Here is a 15,320-nt window from a genome sequence, read left to right on the forward strand (position 1 = left end):
CACACACCCACACACACGTGCGCTCAACAGAAAAATCCCTAGCTGTTCTCTCTCTAACTGATCTCCCTCTACCTGCTCTCCTCTAAACTGCTCTCTCTCTCTCTCTCTCTCTCTCTCTCTCTCTCTCTCTCTCTCTCGCTCTCTCACACACGCACACCCCCACGCCCAGGGTTTAATTCTGTCTCCCATGCCCTGTCTTCCACATACTCATGTATGTCTGCGGCGCTCTTCCCCAGAGTGCCCTCACTTATTGCATTCATGGCACTCATGTGTCCTGTCCATTAACCCCCCTTTCCTCCCCAGCAGCACGACAAGTGCAGATGTCCTCTACTCATCAAAACCAGGCCCTGGATAGGCTTTTTAAATTTTCAGGCAGGCTCCCCCTAGATTAGGTTAGCTACCGGGCCAAGGTAGGACACGCACTCACACACTCAGGTGCATCCATTCACTCACGCTCATGCCCCCCATCTCTTGAAGAGGACCCGGATTGGCCTCCACTGGAGCATCATCGCCCATCCTGGGGGCTGGACCGTCGGGGACTTGCTCCTCCGCACATAGCCTGTGATCCTCTGTCATCTCTGATGACCGAGCTGTCTCAGCTCCCTCCTTCGGTGATGTGTACTACGCATCATCCGGCCCTCACACGGCAACGGGGGGATATTTGACCCCTCCGGCCGTAGGCCCAGGCTACGGTCCAGCCCACCCCACCACTTCATCTAAAGCAGTCCTGACGTGGCTACGGTTGATTTTCAAGCCGTGGCTACGGTTGATTTTCAAGCCGTGGCTACGGTTGATTTTCAAGCCGGCCTCAGGCTTGGACCACGGTTGATTTTCAAGCCGTGGCTACGGTTGATTTTCAAGCCGGCCTCAGGCTTGGACCACGGTTTTACCGGCTCCGCTGCTTTACGAGTCACTCCTCCTGACCGGACTCAGGGGGAGGAGACAGGAGTGACCCCTCCCTTCTAGACGGCCCTGCTGCTCCACTGGTGAAGAAGATTAGATGGACTACCTCAGCGCGGCACCTCGGCGCTGCGCGCCTCGGCGCTGCGCGCTTCGGATTGGATTGCCTCAACAATACGCCTCAACACGGCGCAGACTCAACACCTCAACACAGCAACACATCAACACCCGTGCCTCAGCGCTGATGGCCTCAACATTGGATTGCCTCAGCGCGGCACCTCGGCGCTGCGCGCCTCGGCGCTGCGCGCTTCGGACAGGACAGCCCTGCGCGGGGAGACCTTTCTCCCTGTCCTGGACCCTAGGGGACAGACCACTGCCCCTTAGGGTCGCCTGACTGATAGAGCTGGACTTGCGTGTAGCACGCGCTCTATACAGCCTGGCTGCTGGCACACGATGACGGGGGGGATCCTTGACCCCTCCGTCCGTGGGCCCTGACCTTGGCCACGGTTGGAGCTTCACTCCATTCCGGCCTCAGACCTGGGCTACGGTTTAGCCGACTGCCTCACCTCTCACTGCGCATCAACACTGCGCTGGACCCCAGACTTGGGCTACGGTTCGGCCGGCCCTACTGCGCCTCAACAATACGCCTCAACACGGCGCAGACTCAACACGGCCCAGACTCAACACGGCGCAGACTCAACACCTCAACACAGCAACACCCGTGCCTCAGCGCTGATGGCCTCAACATTGGATTGCCTCAGCGCTCAGCGGATGCCTCAGCGGATTGCCTCAGGAGGTGCCTCAGGAGGTGCCTCAGCACCTCGGCGCTGCGCGCCTCGGCGCTGCGCGCTTCGGATTGGGGACACACGCTCCGGCTTAGACCCTGGGGCCAGCACACGTCTTACCAGTGGAGACGGAGGCGGGCTTCCATGGGCCCACTGGGTGACTGACAACACAACGTCCAAATGAGTGCACAACAAAACACTCACAGTACCCCGGGGCGCGAGCGCAACAAGGTCTAAGGCCTGGGACCCCCATAAAGGGTTCTGGATGGGGTCTAATCCCCTACTCCCGGTGGGGAAGATTTCCATAGTGGTAGAATACGAGTGCGTTTCCCTTCATCCGAGCAGGGTCGTAAGATTTTGCCATACCGCTCCGCTGGGGGGACATCAGATCATACAAAAAAATTAGCCAGCGTATGTAGCGCTATGACTTGAGGCCCCACTTGGAGGCCACCGATGGGCCCCCCCCTTGTAATGAGGGGGAGGCACGCCGGACTCCTCGTTGCGTGAGCCCCGCCTCTCTCCACGGGCGCCCCATCCCCACGTGCAACACAACGTAGTCTGGAAACTGGACACTTCCCCCTCGCGCGCGCTGCGGTCCTCCCCGGGCAAGACACAGACTGTGAGTGTTGACGCTGTCGCATTAGCATGCTGACGCGGGAAGATGGTCGCCGTCGCGGGATTCCGGAGAGAGACCGGCCTACAATCGGGGTAGACTCAGCGAGGGAAAGGGTGTTGAAACTTCATAAGTGCACGTGACAACTCACGGCCAACTGCTTCATCCTGCCTGATCCTCGCGGTTATATTGGGGACCCAGCGGGCGGGCCAACGAAACGACTCTTCGGGGTAACGGCTATAGTCCCAAGGGGGACCGGGGCCTCGCACGCCCTCCGCACAACACGTAGACTAGCAAAAAGAAATGGCCCTTATGGGCACGGCTCCGATCGAAGCGGTGGGGAGCTCCTCTCCTCACCCCAAAGCTCTCGGGCTGAAGCACAGAGACACTCTGCACCGTGCCGGCGAGGAAGAAAAAAACACACACAGGGGGACCGGGCCGGGCCCCCCCCACACACCCCTCACACATGGAGTGTAACACACTCCTCGTGGCCCTGATTGGAGCGGTCGTTGGGTAGGAGACTCCTCTCCTCTTCCCACGCCAAGGCTCTCGGGCTGAAGAACAGAGACACTCTGCACCGCACTGACGGTCCAAGGGCACCCTGCTATAGCCTTGCCCCCACCTATAAACATGCCCCCTCAGAAGAAGGCCCTCCTGAACAGGGGGCTTGACCTGCTGGGCACTCCACTTGACCTTCGACCCCTGGCCACTCTACTCCACTCGGCCTCACCGTCTTCTAGAGACGGCGCGAGGCCCACACTCACAGTCGGTAGCGGGCCATGTCACAGCATGGAGTGTCATGCCCGCCTTTCCTGTGTCTGCTGGACCGGCCGTGGACGTGTCCTGACCCCCCACCCCCAGGCGGCTCGCACTGGATCCACGGGTGGTGACTAGGCCACGCTTCCCCCGGTACCACGCCTACCCCGGGGCCGGACACCACCGAGCCACGCTGAGCCGACGACGGGGAGTCTTCTGGGAGGGAGACAGCACTTCCTGTCACGGGTAAAATAACGAACCGTCATCGACTGCGTTTCACTACGCATCTGACCCCTCTTCCTATCTGTGCCTAACTCGACGAACTGTCCCTGACGTCCTCCGCATTCGCCTCCGGTGGGGGCGTCTAGCTGCTATGGTATCGACGAATGGGCCGAGTAGCAGTCTCGGAGGGAGGACCTCTCAGGGTGGCGATCGGCGCAGTGTGGAAACAGTTGGACTCAGTCGTCGGGAGACCCGTTCCATGGTAGTTAACTCAACTCTCTAGTAGAATTGATCCCTACCCTTACCAGGACGGGTCCTACGTTTGTGTTGCACGGCGCCTTTCTACAACCCCGGACTGAACATGCTCTTTCTTTCAGCTTGGTCTCAACAACCGGACGTCCCGCACGGGACGCCCGAGGACGTGTTCCCCAGGGTCAAACTACACAAGCTGAGCTGCTCCATCAACTTTACCGTCCAAGTGGAGCACCGCTCTTCCTCTCCCTGGCACCACCTGCTGGACAACTGTGGAACGTGCGACGTGGTACGCTGAACTGCATCCGTCGTGTGTGTGTGTGATACTGTCACTTGGATGCTGGAGTCGTTACTGTGGTGTGCACTGCATGCATGTAAACACGTCCCCCCTCTCCATAGCGCTGCAGACAAGGCGAGACGCTGTGATTCCTGTGTAGCTGATGCTGATACGCATCGCAGGCTGCCACGAGCTGAGATGATGTGGCTGCTATGCAGCCTGCTTCTCACTCCCAGTGCTGAGCCGGAGGTTGGTTTAATATCATTCCACTGTCAGACTCACGCACACCCCCTGCATGCTTCTCTGTACATCTGCATGCACTGACCCACAAGGTCCTGGGATATAACACTGCTTGACTGTATGCGATGCCATGTGAAAACACCTTCCACCCCCTCTCACACAAGGCAAGAAGCAGTTGTTCCTGTGCGGCTGATGCTGGGACTCGTCCCAGACTGGCGCGAGCTGAGATGCTTGGCTGCGAAGCAGCCGACCTCTCTCCTCGGGTGATGAGCCTGAGGTTGGTTTAATTATCACTCCTCTGTCAGACTCACACGCCCCCCCTGCATGCTCCCTTGTCCATCTGCATGCGCTCAATCACATAATCTATGGATGTAACACTGCCAGGATGTATGCATGCCATGTGACACTCTCCTCCTCTCCTCCACTCCCTCTCGAACGCACACCCAGGACCGATCGGGGACGGCCTAGTGGAACGCTGACGGTGTACGGGACCCCCAGACCGAACGACAGATTGCTGCTCCACCCAGAGACTCACTGCCCCTCGCCACCACACTGTCTATTGCATGAGATGTGATGTGTTACACTGTGGTCTGTTTACACCTTCTCCATCGATGCATATGTGTGTTGTTGGTTGCTGGCATGTACTCTGTAAAACAATACTCATAATCTACCTGACGTGGATGTAACATTCGGGATGTTATCATCAATCCAACGACCTGTGCACTGTACAAATCTTCAATATATTCAACTAAATGGATCTGGACTCTGTGGATTGTGTTCTCACTGCACCTCACTCACGCAACAAAGTATCTCACACACCTCCTCCAGGTGCTGTTATCCCCTGACAGATGTAACATTACCTGTCATCAACACCTTTAACCGCCTGTTGAGTAGAGCCTGTGCATGTTCTGTACCATGTCAGCTGCCACATCAAATGCCACTATGGGAGCAAAGAGTGAAGACCAACTACTACTCCTCACCGTTGTAAGTGGTATAGGCCTACTTTTAGCTCTCCCCATACACCTTAGGACGTTTCTGCTCTCTGACTGTCTCGGGTCTGTGGCTATTGAGGGGCACGTGCCGCGGCCGCGTCCTCTGGACCCTGTGGTGCTGACCTTTGAGGGCTGCTGACCCTTGGCTCTTAAGAGTAGTGGACCTGGCTGCCCGGGCCGGGCTGGAGCATAGGGACAAATCCCCCCCACCATCCCTTTGGTTCTCCCATGTAGTATATGGACAGAGTGCACATCTGGTGTCTCATCACATGCATGGACCTTGTTGTGCTGATTGCACACGGCCATGTGTTTGGTCTGACATACGTGACGGGCACTCTGTTTATTCTTCTCACGATGGGACATGCGCTTTGAGTGCTTGTGATAATTTGTCATGAGTACTCGATTTGCATTCCGTCAGGATTAAACAATTGACCAATTATTGCCCTTTGTGGTCACTGATCACAATTTTAATAGACCAATATTGACCCTAGCCAGTTCCCTCCCTGCCCGGGTCCCCCTGAGCAGCCTAGCCACTGGTGTTAGTTAGCTCCCTATACCCCTCCCTGTAGCTCCCTTGCTGGCTGTCTCCCCCTCCTCTTAGCTTGCTCTCTCTGGGATCCATCTATGCTCCCTGTAGCTCAACATCGCTACGTTAGCGCAACATGCTAACTGCCTGGACCACCTTACAGCCCTCTGCACTGGGTTAGCTTAGCCTAGCCGCCCGCTTGCTACATGGCCTCTCTTTGCATGGCCCTGGACCCCGTCAACACTGGGGGAACTCAAATATGCTGTTTTCCGCTGGGTAATTTATTATCTGATGTGGTATGGCATGGCTATGATGTGACTGCGTGCCGGTTATTGGTTTAACTGTGCCATGCTTTGTTCACACTGGCTTTCATTCATTCCATTGGCCGACGCAACGCAGCCTGAGTGGATGTAAACAAACCCAACGTGCACTCAGCTGCTTGCCTGGCTCAACAACTGCATCACCACAAGATCGCCTGGAATTTAAATTACTCGGAGGTCCTCACCTATCCCCATCTAACCATCTATATCCCTGGACATCTCCCAATCAATGCCATAATTTTCACATTCGTACTTTGCTGGGATTTCTACTTCTTAAAAAAACGAAAACTAGCTAAAAACGGCAATACCGTTGCTAGGAGCTACGTCACTGGGCACATTCCAACTTGACCTTCTGTCCCGCCCCCGGGCTGTTCATTGGCTGGATCTACCTGGATTGACATTGGCCGTGTCTACCTGGTATCATTCTCAGCTCGCGCACCCCTATAAAAACCTCTGGCTTCACGGCCACGGCCTCTTTGCCTTCCGAACCGCCTCACCGCACCTCGACGACAGAGAAATCGACTTTTAAAATCGGAAATTGGACACTGCTACTCCTTTCCTTCTTGTGAGTATGGAAACAATCCTTCTACCAATATGGACAGGCCAGCCTCCTGCACCCTGCTCCCTACATTGACCGTTCCTGGACGTTTCATTGACATTGCTGTTCATGCTCCCTTCTGTCGCCTGCTAGCCTCCAACCTGCTAGCCTGACCTCTCCACCCTGTGCGACCTCCTCCCATCCACTGGACCCTCCTCTCCACACCTCTCCACCTGTGGCCATCTGTAAGTTCTCCACCCACCTCCATGCTCATGTCGTGGAGTCTTGTGCAACTGACAATGTTCTCGCCTCCACCTCTGAGGCCCACTCAGCCTCAGCCACATGGTGGGCTCAGCCATGGCCCCCCTCTCGTTTAGCCTCCGTTAGCTTAGCTCCCGCTAGCTTAGCATCCGCCATTTTGGGATTAGCCCCGGTATCCGCCATTTTGTTGTTTACCTAGTTTTAGCGTCGGCCATTTTGTCCCTCCTTGACCTCGATTTCCCCTACATCTAGATGCATGACATTAGCTACTCTTACTCTCCACATCCCATACTGATAATTACACATATTTACTAATGCTTTGGGTTTCATATGTATGTATTTGTTGACTGTTATTGGTGTAGTTATTACTGTATTTGTATGCAAATTGGGTCATTCTCTCTCACTCTGCCCCTCCCTTTGTCTCCCCTCCTTGGTCTCTCTCCCCTCATCCATATTTAATTTGCTAATTATCATCTCCTCCTGGCCCACACACTTATGTCATTACATTGATTTAGTCCATCACCCCATTATGTAAGGCCATCCCTCCCCACTCTGCATTACATTGCTCCTGCAGAGTTAGTACACAAAGGGCCTTGTGCCCCCCCACCCCTCCTTGACCTCTCATTATCCCTGATTATCTTAGGGGTTTATCACAATTGCCTCTCTCCCTTGTTTGGCCCTCTCTGACCCCTGTTGTCCCAACACACATCCCCCTCCCCTATCTCCCTGCTGGGTTCCTATCAGTGGTGCTTAACACCCACGGTTCCTCACCCCCTCCACCCTCTCTGTGTCTGTCCCCCCTCACCCCCCCTCCCTCGTCTATGTACCCCTGACTGGATGTGTCACTGTTCCTTGGGTTAGAATGTGTGACTTATTCACACTGTCTCTAGTCTGTATGCATGTCTGGCTGCTATGGTTGTGTTCCACTCTTCCTTGTTCTTCTAGTGTTCCACTTTCTTACTCCCCTCTGTCGTCTTGTGACTTGTTCACACTTCTGACTGGTTGTATGCATGCTTCTGTCTGGATGTGTGGACTGACTGGAGGGTGATTGTGCTCTCTCCTCTCTGACTGGTTGTATACATACTTCTGTTGGATGTGTGGACTGACTGGAGGGTGTTTGTGCTCTCTCCCCTGCTCATTTCCCCCTCATCCTGGTTGTTTGGGCCCTCTCTCTCCTCTCTGTCACGTTGTGACTCTGCCACACTTCTGACTGTTTGTGTGCATGTTTTTGACTGCTTGTGTGAACTGACTGTAGGATGATTGTGATCTCTCTCCTCTCTACTCACTTCCTCCTCATCCTGGATGGCTGGTCCTCCCCCTCTCCCCTAGGTCATGCTGTGACTTGTCACACTTGGCTCCCTTGTATGTACTCTTCTGACTGAATGTGTGGTTTTCTCCTTTTACCTCTCCCTCCACCATGTCGTGTGCTTGGTTCCCTCCCTGTGTCCCGTCTATACCCTGCTTGTCTACCCACACCCACACCCCTGCTTTAGGCCTCGCTTCCCTCCAGCTACTCTTCTCCCCTTCATAGGGCCTTCTGCCATCCCCTCCAGACACACTAGAGGCCACCATTCTCTCCCAACTCTTACCTTTAGGCCTTCTCCCCTCCCCTCCTTGTGTGCCCCCCCCTTTCTCCCACAGGCCTCTCTACCACTATACCCTCACTCCTCTCTCAATCTCCCCTTCTCTCCCCACACTCCTCTCTCTCCATCTCTCTCCCTCTCCCCCCTCCAACACTCACCACGTATGTAACTATATATTCACACACACTACACATACACACACACTCTCCTGTCACATCACCCTCTGGTGCTGTGTATCTCTTTCTCTGTGTCTCTCTCCTCCTCTGTCTCCTCACCGGTCCCCTCATCCTAACCCCAACCCCTCCTACCTTGTGGCCTAACCTTAAGTCCCTCCCCTGCCCTGACTTTGTCTATTCCTCTCCTTCCATATCTCACCCATCCCCTCGCCCTAACCCCAACCCCTCCCACCCTGTGGCCTAACCCTTAGTTCCTGTCCTTGACCCTGTCTATTCCCCTCCTTCCATACCTCTCACCCATCCCCTTATCCTAACCTCAACCCTCCCAATTTATGCCTAACCCTAATTCCCTCACCCATCCTGCCCTTGACTCTGTGTCCCCCCCTCCTCTTCCCCACCTCCTCACCTGTTCCCTCACTCTAACCTCAACCCATCTCACTTCTTGCCTACCCTTAGGTCACTTGCTCTCCCTGCTTGCTCCCCACTCCTCTCTCATGCTCTCTCTCTCTCTTTCACATTCACCACGTATAGGGTTCGCATACACACACTCTCTCCTGTCACATCACCCTCCAGTGCTGTGCACACCTCTCTCTCTCTCTCTCTCTCTCTCTCTCTCTCTCTCTCTCTCTCTTTCTCTCTCTCTTGCTCTCTCGCTCGCGCTCTCTCTTTCTCTCGCTCTCTCTCTCACACACATCTCTCTCTCACCTCTCTCTCCCTCTCCCCTTCTCTCACATCCACCACGTATAGGCCTCGCACACACATCCTCTTGTCACATCACCCTCTGGTGCTGTGTATATCTCTCTCTCTTTCTCTCTGTGTCTCTCTCCTCCTCTCTTCCCCTGCCTCCTCACCTGTCCCCTTATCCTAACCCCAACCCCTCCCACCCTGTGGCCTAACCTTGAGTCCCTGCCCTTGACCCTGTCTATTCCCCTCCTTCCATACCTCTCACCCATCCCCTATCCTAACCCCAACCCCTCCCACCCTGTGGCTCTCCCCTCTTCTCTCATGCTCTCTCTCTCTCTCTCTCTCTCTCTCTCTCTCTCTCTCTCTCTCTCTCTCTCACACATCCCTCTCTCTCACTCTCCCTCCCCCCCTCTCCCCCTCTCTCACATCCACCACGTATAGGCCTCACACACACATCCTCTTGTCACATCACCCTCTGGTGCTGTGTATATCTCTCTCTCTCTCTCTCTCTCCTTTTCTCTCTCTCTCTCTCTCTCTCTCTCTCTCTCTCTCTCTCTCTCTCTCTCTCTCTCTCTCTCTCTCTCTCTCTCTGTGTCTCTCTCCTCCTCTCCTCCTCTGTCTCCCCACCTGTCCCCTTATCCTAACCCCAACCCCTCCTACCCTGTGGCCTAATCTTAACTCCCTCCCCTGCCCTGACCTTGTCTATTCCTCTCCTTCCATACCCCACCCATCCCCTTATCCTAACCCCAACCCCTCCCACCCTGTGGCCTAACCTTGAGTCCCTGCCCTTGACCCTGTCTATTCCCCTCCTTCCATACCTCTCACCCATCCCCTATCCTAACCCCAACCCCTCCCACCCTGTGGCTCTCCCCTCTTCTCTCTCTCTCTCTCTCTCTCTCTCTCTCTCTCTCTCTCTCTCTCTCTCTCTCTCTCTCTCCTCCTCTCCTCCCCTGTCCCCTCACCTGTCCCCTCATCCTAACCCCAACCCCTCCCACCCTGTGGCTCTCCCCTCTTCTCTCATGCTCTCTCTCTCTCTCTCTCTCTCTCTCTCTCTCTCTCTCTCTCTCTCTCTCTCTCTCTCTCGCTCTCCCTTGCTCTCTCTACCTGCCCACTCTCTCCTGCTCTCTCTCCGCTCTCTTGTGCTCTCCTCTCTCTCTTGTGCTCTGTCTCCCTTGCTCTCTCCCCTGCTCTCTCCTGCTCTCCGTTCTCTCGTGCTCTCCTCTCTCTCGTGCTCTCTCCCTCCTCCTGGCTCTCTCTACCTGCCCTCTCTCCCCTGCTCTCTCCTGCGCTCTCTTGTGCTCTCCTCTCTCTCTCTCGTGCTCTCTCTCTCGCTCTCTCTCTCTCTTGCGCTCTCTCTCCCTTGCTCTCCCTACCTGCTCTCTCCTGCTCTCTCTCTGCTCTCTCCTGCTCTCTCTCTGCTCTCTCGTGCTCTCCTCTCTCTCTCTTGCGCTCTCCCTTCTCTCCCCTCTCTCTCGCTCTCGCTCTCCCTTGCTCTCTCTACCTGCCCACTCTCTCCTGCTCTCTCTCCGCTCTCTTGTGCTCTCCTCTCTCTCTTGTGCTCTGTCTCCCTTGCTCTCTCCCCTGCTCTCTCCTGCTTCTCCGTTCTCTCGTGCTCTCCTCTCTCTCGTGCTCTCTCCCTCCCTGGCTCTCTCTACTGCCCTCTCTCCCCTGCTCTCTCCTGCGCTCTCTCCGCTCTCTTGTGCTCTCCTCTCTCTCTCTCGTGCTCTCTCTCTCGCTCTCTCTCTCTCTTGCGCTCTCTCTCCCTTGCTCTCTCCTGCTCTCTCTCTGCTCTCTCCTGCTCTCTCTCTGCTCTCTCGTGCTCTCCTCTCTCTCTCTTGCGCTCTCCCTTCTCTCCCCTGCTCTCTCCTGCTCTCTCTCCGCTCTCTCGTGCTCTCTCCTCCTCTCTCTCTCTCTCTCTCTCTCGCTCTCCCTGCTTACTCTTTCCCACTCCTGCTCTCACTCCCTGCTCTCACTCCCTGCTCTCACTCCCTGCTCTCACTACCTGCTCTATCTCTCTTTTCCCCCCCCCCCCCCCCCCCCTCTCTAACCCATGCTCCTCTACCTGCCCTCTCTCCCTGCTCTCTCCTGCTCTCCCTCCGCTCTCTCTTGCTCTCCTCTCTCTTTCTTGCGCTCTCTCTCCCTTGCCCTCTCTCCCTGCCCTCTCTCTCCTGCTCTTGTTCTCTCTCTCTCTCTCTCTCTCTCTCTCTCTCTCCTTGCTCTCTCTCTCCCTGACTCTCTCTCTCTCTCCCTTGCTCTCTCTACCTGCCCCGCTCTCTCTCCTACTCTCTCTCCGCTCTCTTGTGCTCTCCTCTCTCTCTCTCTCCGCTCTCTTGTGCCCTGTCTCCCTTGCTCTCTCTACCTGCCCTCTCTCCCCTGCTCTCTCCTGCTCTCTCTCCGCTCTCTCGTGCTCTCCTCTCTCTCTCCCTATCTCTCTCTCTCGCTCTCCCTTGCTCTCTCTACCTGCCCGCTCTCTCCTGCGCTCTCTCTCCGCTCTCTTGTGCTCTCCTCCCTCTCTCTTGTGGTCTGTCTCCCTTGCTCTCTCCCCTGCTCTCTCCTGCTCTCTCCTGCTCTCTCTCCGTTCTCTCGTGCTCTCCTCTCTCTCGTGCTCTCTCCCTCCCTGGCTCTCTACCTGCCCTCTCTCCCCTGCTCTCTCCTGCTCTCTCTCCGCTCTCTCGTGCTCTCCTCTCTCTCGTGCTCTCTCTCTCTCGCTCTCTCTCTCTCTCTCTCTCTCTCTCTTGCGCTCTCTCTCCCTTGCTCTCTCTACCTGCTCTCTCCTGCTCTCTCCGCTCTCTCGTGCTCTCCTCTCTCTCTACTTGCCCTCTCTCCCCTGCTCTCTCTCTGCTCTCTCCTGCTCTCCCCTCTCTCTCTCTCTTGCGCTCTCTCTCCCTTGCTCTCTCTACCTGCTCTCTCCTGCTCTCTCCGCTCTCTCGTGCTCTCCTCTCTCTCTACTTGCCCTCTCTCCCCTGCTCTCTCTCTGCTCTCTCCTGCTCTCCCCTCTCTTGCGCTCTCTCTCCCTTGCTCTCTCTACCTGCTCTCTCCTGCTCTCTCTCCGCTCTCTCGTGCTCTCCTCTCTCTCTACTTGCCCTCTCTCCCCTGCTCTCTCTCCGGCTCTCCCCTCTCTCTCTCTCTTGCGCTCTCTCTCCCTTGCTCTCTCTACCTGCCCTCTCTCCCCTGCTCTCTCTCCGCTCTCTCCTGCCTTCTCTCTGCTCTCTCGTGCTCTCCTCTCTCTCTCTCTCCTTGCTCTCTCTCTCCCTGACTCACTCTCTCTCGCTCTCCCTGCTTGCTCTTTCCCACTCCCTGCCCTCACTACCTGCTTTCCCTCTCTTTCCCCTTCCCCCCCCCCCCCCCCCCCCCTTGCTCTTCTCTGGCCTGTGGGGTCTGTGTTTACCATCCTCTTGACCCCCTCACTAACCCTAATCCACATGGTTTTCTTCACAGGATCACTCTGGCACCCCACTAACCCTAACCTGTACACCTTCTCCCTTCACAGATCCGGTTGGTCTCACACTATCTATCCATCCATATTGACTTATACATATATACATACACCCTCTCCCTCTCTCTCTCTCTCTCTCTCTCTCTTGTCTCCTCTTTTCCCTAGATGTTTAATTGAGATTACCGATTCTGGTGGGCGCCCAAGGCACAGGGGGGATGACGCTTTTTGTCGTCACCCCTGAGTTCTTGATAGTCCTTAGTCGTAGGACGGCCCTTGACCTGCATAACGTTTTTATTTCATACTTTGCTACCTGAAGAGCTCTGAGGAGAGCGAAACTGCAGTCGTGGCCGGTTAGAACCTCACGATTCCCTGCTTAATGTTGTGGTAGGTGCCAGCAGGAAGGCACCTCCCAGGGAGTGGAGTTCTGCGTTTTTGACTACACCTTTTATTTGCTCGGAAGAGCCCCTCTCTTGCTCTCTCTCTCTCCCACACACCCACACACACGTGCGCTCAACAGAAAAATCCCTAGCTGTTCTCTCTCTAACTGATCTCCCTCTACCTGCTCTCCTCTAAACTGCTCTCTCTCTCTCTCTCTCTCTCTCTCTCTCTCTCTCTCTCTCTCTCTCTCTCTCTCTCTCTCTCTCTCTCTCTCGCTCTCTCGCTCTCTCGCTCTCTCACACACGCACACCCCCACGCCCAGGGTTTAATTCTGTCTCCCATGCCCTGTCTTCCACATACTCATGTATGTCTGCGGCGCTCTTCCCCAGAGCGCCCTCATTTATTGCATTCATGGCACTCATGTGTCCTGTCCATTAACCCCCCTTTCCTCCCCAGCAGCACGACAAGTGCAGATGTCCTCTACTCATCAAAACCAGGCCCTGGATAGGCTTTTTAAATTTTCAGGCAGGCTCCCCCTAGATTAGGTTAGCTACCGGGCCAAGGTAGGACACGCACTCACACACTCAGGTGCATCCATTCACTCACGCTCATGCCCCCCATCTCTTGAAGAGGACCCGGATTGGCCTCCACTGGAGCATCATCGCCCATCCTGGGGGCTGGACCGTCGGGGACTTGCTCCTCCGCACATAGCCTGTGATCCTCTGTCATCTCTGATGACCGAGCTGTCTCAGCTCCCTCCTTCGGTGATGTGTACTACACATCATCCGGCCCTCACACGGCAACGGGGGGATCTTTGACCCCTCCGGCCGTAGGCCCAGGCTACGGTCCAGCCCACCCCACCACTTCATCTAAAGCAGTCCTGACGTGGCTACGGTTGATTTTCAAGCCGTGGCTACGGTTGATTTTCAAGCCGTGGCTACGGTTGATTTTCAAGCCGGCCTCAGGCTTGGACCACGGTTTTACCGGCTCCGCTGCTTTACGAGTCACTCCTCCTGACCGGACTCAGGGGGAGGAGACAGGAGTGACCCCTCCCTTCTAGACGGCCCTGCTGCTCCACTGGTGAAGAAGATTAGATGGACTACCTCAGCGCGGCACCTCGGCGCTGCGCGCCTCGGCGCTGCGCGCTTCGGATTGGATTGCCTCGGCGCTGCGCGCTTCGGATTGGACGAGGGGAACCCCCCTGTGTCTACACTCGGATGTGGCATGTACTACGGTGGCCGGTCACCTCTGCCACCCACGAGTGAACCTTGACACCCGGGGTCACCTACCTCTCTCGGGGGGATCCTCTCTTGTGGGGACAGAAGACCTCAGAGCACGCTCCTGCTTAGACCCTGTGGTGCGCACACGTCCATCAGTGGATTCGGGGGTGGTCATCCATGTACCCATCGGTTACTAACGTCCTCTTTAGTGCTTAGGCCTTTACTTACCCTGGGCCGCGAGCGCAACAGGGTCTACAGGCCTGGGACCCCTTTGGGGTCCTGGAGGGGGTCTACTCCCCTACCCCCTCTGGTGGAAGATCTACATGGCTCTAGGATACGAGTGCATTTCCCCCTAAGCCTATGCGGGTCGAAGTACTGAACTGCTTGGCGCGGGGGGCATCAGAGATAACACCTAACCCTAACCCTAACCCTAACCCTAACCCTAACCCTAACCCTAACCCTAACCCTAACCCTAACCCTAACCCTAACCTGTGGGCAACAGTGTCATTCGCCCTGTGGGTGTCGACCCTGTATGAGTCACTGATTTAATTTCCCTCTCCTTCTCTTACCTAAACCCAACCCTCCTGCTCTCGACCCTAACCCCACCTGCACCCTATCCTAACCCCAACCCTAGGCCCCTGGTGGGTCTCTCTCTTTCTTGTCTTAAACCTAACCCTCCTTGCTTTCTCTTCTAACCCTAACCCTCTTTTACTCCCAGCACAGGTAAGTATTATTGTTGACATTCATGTTGTATTATTGTTGACATTCATGTTGTTTTATTGTTAAGTGACTTTTTATTGGTAAGTATTATTGTTGACATTCATGTTATTTTTATTGGTAAGTATTATTGTTGACATTCATGTTGTTTTATTGTTAAGTGACTTTTTATTGTAAAGACGCTTTGGTTCAAGGCGACTGTTTAATTAATAAATGTATATGTATTCCGCTTGTATTTTCTTTATTATCCCCAGTTACTCAAGACTGCATTAGGATGGACTGTTTTTCTGTGGACCAGACTATTTTTCCAAATTTATATGTTGATTCACCAATTGGACTGGAAACACACACTGGGGATTTGATCAACCCTGGTGGGCCTGCCTATGGGGAGGGTGTCTAGTGTTTCGAAGGCCGAAACGCCCGATGATCCTAGGTATACTACTG

The 15,320-nt window shown here is 55.3% G+C and overlaps 1 long non-coding RNA gene across 1 annotated transcript; it reads left to right on the plus strand.

Moving 5' to 3' along the window:
• Window positions 1-3,347: 3,347 nt before the first annotated feature.
• LOC134016737 (uncharacterized) lies at window positions 3,348-4,057 on the plus strand. Its single transcript, XR_009929616.1, has 3 exons — window positions 3,348-3,538; window positions 3,654-3,817; window positions 3,928-4,057. It is a non-coding gene; the product is annotated as an uncharacterized LOC134016737 (long non-coding RNA).
• Window positions 4,058-15,320: the final 11,263 nt, after the last annotated feature.

Source organism: Osmerus eperlanus, unplaced genomic scaffold (assembly GCF_963692335.1).
Source record: "Osmerus eperlanus unplaced genomic scaffold, fOsmEpe2.1 SCAFFOLD_164, whole genome shotgun sequence".
Lineage (NCBI taxonomy): Eukaryota > Metazoa > Chordata > Actinopteri > Osmeriformes > Osmeridae > Osmerus > Osmerus eperlanus.